We start from the raw sequence: 5,301 nt of genomic DNA on the forward strand, positions 1-5,301 counted from the left end.
AGATATAAGAGAAGAAAATACAGGTAGTGAATTTATTACTACCGACAGAGATACAATCTCTCAGCAATCGTCGTGTAATACTCAGCTAGATGATCATTTATCAGATATTGAAGACAACCCTTGTAGAGTACCAGTTGAAGTTCCAACTTCTTCACAAATTCTGACCTCATCGTCGATGGATATTCGTAAGAGTAAGTCCAATAAACGTACAAAGAAAAATGAAGAACCTGAGTCTCCCACTGCGGCAGTAATAAAATATCTGAAAGTAAAAAAATCATATTATAATGACAATAATATAGATGCAATAGACTTAATATTTTTGGGATATGCAAAAACAGTAAAAATGTCTTCGCCAAGTTTGCAAAGTTAAAACTTGCAGAGGTAATGTCACAGCTGGAATTAGAGCACCAACAAGAAGGGACTGGCTCCCTAGTTTCCCATCCCAGTGCTAGATGTTCCTCAGGTACTAGTAATAGTATTGGTTGCACACCACCCTTGATGTCACCCTCGTATTCAGAGACTCAAGATTCTACATACTCCCAATATCACGGTACTGCTGGAATCACTGATTATCATTTGTCCAGATCTGGTGCTAATACATATCAAATTTTATCCCTCCAACCTAGGACACCCCATCAACACTCGCAGTTTACATACAATCCGCCATGTTTTCCGGACTCCCCTATCATAAAGGAGAAAAACTACCTGACAAGCCAGAATAACATCGGCTCTTCATCACTTACTTCTTATGTCGCTAATTACAATCCAAATGAGAGTGTAAAAGAATGAGTCATAAAATAAATAATGCTAAATAAAGTTCTTTATATAATTTCTTACCATAAAGTAATGCATAAGCGTTCCTCCGGAGTTATAGCTTCACGGTAGTTGGTGTCGCTTTTGCGTATGTCTTCTTTAATAAAATTTAATATCTCGTCAAAACATTTAGTCGTCACTCTAAAATAAATGTAAAATCGCTTATCATCTTCACGCAATTGTGGCATTAAAGCATGATATTCCCCATGACTTTCGCGAAATTTATTAATTTCATGAATCCACTTTTTTTTCTTTTCTTTCTGAAACCAATTGGAAATTTTAGAAATCACGAAAAAATCGCGTGTGTGAACAAGAAATTTCGCTGCTGCGCCGCATGTGAAACTGACGCTGCGAAACATTCGCATAGCGAAAGTTTCGCGCCGGTGTGGGGGATCGATAAAGGTCAATTCACACATACGGTACTGGGCACCCACTGTGCACCGACTGTGTCGATTTGAACTAAATCTATCACCTGAAGTTTCCATTGAAAATGTATTGAATTGCACTGTTTAATTCACACATGTAGGTCTAGGCACAGACTGTGCTCTGACTGTGTTGCTTCCGACCGCTCTGAAAGCGATTTCTCAAGGTTACGGTCCGACACAGTAGGAGCACGGTACGTGCATAACCGCTCTAGTGAGAACTTGAAGTCAAAACTTGAATAAATTTATGGCAGCAATGTGTATACTATCAGTCCAGGAAACTGAAAACGTCGAAACAATAAACAATTTTTGACTGTTGGTCACCAGCCNAAGATAGTAGTTTCCAATGATATTTTCAGTTTTGAGAAAAAAATTTTTGGCCAAGATACATAACCTTGAAAATAGCAAAAATACGTGTTTTTTGCTCTTTTAGGTTAGAATATCTCGGAAACCTAGGGTGATGGATCAATTCTGAGGCCAGATTCGGATTCAGCGTGCCAATTCCCTTCGGAAACGTAGTGTCTGATCTCTGGAATTTTTTCCTTGTTGGCCTGTGTAATTTATGTGCAAGAACATGAATGTTTATACGATTTACAAAATAAAGATTATGATAATAATCTAGTTAAAGATAATATATCGAAAGACAACGCAAATAAATTGAATTCAACACCCGAAGAATGTAAAAATAAATGGGCTTTGCTGCGCTCTTACTACAGAAGAGCTCTGAACCGGCGTAAAACAGTGAGTGGTCAAGCTGCAAAAAACATGAAAAAATGGAGGTTTGAAGACCAGATGGAATTTCTTAGAAGACACATGTAGTTATCTATTGTCTCTGGACACATGTAAGAGCGACAGTAAGTATCTAAATTTTACGTAACATTTAAAAGTTGCAAAGTTTTCTTGTCGTTGAAACAATCGGAAATTGGTACATGGCGTGTCACATTAAAAAGCATTAAATTAACGTTATTTACATTATAATTTATAAGTTTTCCTTTGTTAACATATTGTGCTATGCAAACACACACACACACAAACTCACAGACATAAACATTTTGTTATTATTTTTGTTTTATATTCTCGCGCCCATACGGCTATTAGTCCCCAGTCCCTGCTGCTAAAAAAAAATGACTACTAACCGTTTGCAAATTTGTATATGTATTCTTTATGTGAAGTTATGAACTTCTGTAAAAATAAAAATTGTCAGTAGCGGTAGAACCCAATATTACCATTAGTTTTTGATATAACATTATTTAACCGAGTAACCTGTTCCTTTAAAAAAGTTAAATAAAAAGTGATGTGGAAGTACTGATTCAATTTCCAGCGGTTTTATTTTGCATCAGGGACTGATTTAAATAAAATTTAGTATTTAGAATTTAAACATAAATAAAAATCTTTTTGTTACAGAACCTGTTCTAATTTGGATGCGTCAGAGGAAACTGAAGCAGATGATGAAGTTGATGACAATCAGGATACCCCACAACCTTCTCCATCTCCCGCTTTAGTGGTCCCAACAATATCTTCGACAAAGCGAAAGGCAAATGAGGATAATCTACAACCATCTTCTCCCGCTTCAGTGGCCTCAACAGTATCTTCGAGAAAGCGAAAGGCAAATGAGGATAATCTACAACCATCTTCTCCCGCTTCAGTGGCCTCAACAGTATCTTCGAGAAAGCGAAAGGCAAGTGCTTCCTCTACTCAGCCCGCTTTGGCTGATGCTTTGACAAATTTTATCCAAGCTAGAACACAATCCGCCGATTCTAACGATCACGTCACAATACCTTCACCAAAAAGAAAGCTAATGACTTTCTTTGAAGACATAACCGAAAGTATTCTAAAGTTCCCGGAGATAGATAAATAAAACGAGATATATTTAACCTCGTCAACAGCAAAGAAATCGATCTGCTTAGAAAAAAGCAATATGTCCCACCATTGTTTTCTCCGAACTCCACAGATGAGGGACAGCAATGGGTGCAAAATATTCCTCCTTCAGATGCCGGCTATACAGATTCCCAACACCATTCTCAGCCACTGCCGGGGTCCTCTAATCGAATTGAAGATGGGTATTCTCCAAACTTCACAGATGGAAGACGTCATTGGGTACAAAATCTACCCTCTCTAGATACCGGCTACACAGAGTCCCAACACCATCCTCCGTCACTGCCGAGGTCCTCCAACCAAACTGAAGATAGATATTACAAAATGTAAAAAATTTTTCTTTTTTCTTCTATTTTTTAATCTGTTTAACATGAGTTCCATTTACGTTATGAAACCAAAATATTTTAAGTTTTTTATTATGTTTGTAGAGTTGACGTACGTAGCTTTCTAAGAATAAAACAGTTTTCTAATAAATTTCTAATATTTATTAACCCAATATGCAATATTTCGATATGAACTACAAATATATAAAAAATATAAATAATACAAAATTACTCTGTATTTTGGTAGGGTATACCTCTTCTTACTACCTCCAACTGCCATGGTACCGCGCCTGTAGTGTTTAAATAATTACAGAATGTATTTCTTACGCCTATAGCCACTTCACTTGAATATCCACCCAACCGACGGAGTCCCCTTAGTGGAAGTTGCTGTGAAGTAGAGCTTTGCTCTTCATATACAGGCAGGGCCGATGTATTCTCAGATCTGTCATTTCGTAAGTAATTATGTAAGACACATGCGGCCAAAATAATTTTATCAGCGTTTTCAGGATTCACTTGAAGTCTACCATACAAGATTCTGAATTTTTGAATCAGGATGCCAAATGCATTTTCAACCACACGTCGAGCCCTTGACAGTCTATAGTTAAATATTTTCTGGTTTTCATTATCTCGTGCTGTGCTTCCTGGATAAGGCCTTAATAGATTTTCTTTTAAAGGAAAAGCTTCATCTCCTAATATCACGAAAGGCACAATATCATCTGAATTAGGTAATGGTCTTGGTCCCGAAACATGAAGATTATTTTTTTCCACTGCTTTTCCTAGATTTGATTTTGAAAATATACCTCCATCACTCGATTTGCCATAACCTCCAACATCAACAACAATGAATTTATAATTAGCGTCTACAAGTGCCATGAGAACAACAGAGAGATAATGTCTTTTTGTAGTTGTAGAATAGAGATCCGCTATTTTTGGGAGCCTGGATTTGAACGTGCTTACCGTCAACTGCACCAATACAGTTGGGAAACTGCCACATTGCCCAGAAATCATCAGCTATTTTTTTCCATCCATCTTCTGTTGGCTCAGGCATTTCTGTTCTTGACAGAACTCTCCATATTGCATCACAAGTGGAAACTACAATTGATTGTACTGTCGAAGGGGCAATTCTATAGCTCATTCCTAGACGGTACTGGGAAGTACCTGATGCTAAGTAACTGAAAATATATTAATTGTTTAAATAATTGTCATGTGTATTAATAATGAACAACATACCTCAAAGTTAATGCTGGATATAGATCTTCTCCACTTTGTGTTCTGTTTTTGTATGTCTGGTTTTACAAGTTTCAGCAGATTGTCAAATTTCAAGAAAGTCATGCGAAAGTATCGAACAAATTATTCTGGATCATCTTTGAGTCGAGCAAATGCTGTGTGAAATTCTCCTTCTTCCTCCCTAGCTCTCCATAAACGGTTAATCCAAATCTTCCTCTTTCTTTTTTTCACCTCTTCCGTTAATACTAGATACGCTCCGCATGCTATAACCACGTGCTCCTCTCTTGGATCCATGGTACAAACTAACCAACTGTGGCACGTAATAACATGATTGGTGTGAATATGCACAACACAACACAGTCGGTGCACGGTTACGACACAGTCGGCGCACAGTACCGCATGTGTGAATTGACCTTTACAAGGTGACGGATTACGACAATTGGCTAATTGAAGGAGATTCTAATTCATCAGTGAAGCGTTTTGCAAAGTTTGTAAAGTGGGATTGAGGGCACAATTATTATTGGACCTACGAGCACATGCAAAAAGGCAAAAACATTTTTCTATAAAAAGCAAAACTGTAGATACCTTCATAATAATTGTTTCACGTGCGTACCTGCTAACAAATGATATAGAAAAATCAA

This window comes from Anoplophora glabripennis, unplaced genomic scaffold, assembly GCF_000390285.2.
Source record: "Anoplophora glabripennis isolate ALB-LARVAE unplaced genomic scaffold, Agla_2.0 scaffold1357, whole genome shotgun sequence".
NCBI classification, from domain to species: Eukaryota; Metazoa; Arthropoda; class Insecta; order Coleoptera; family Cerambycidae; genus Anoplophora; species Anoplophora glabripennis.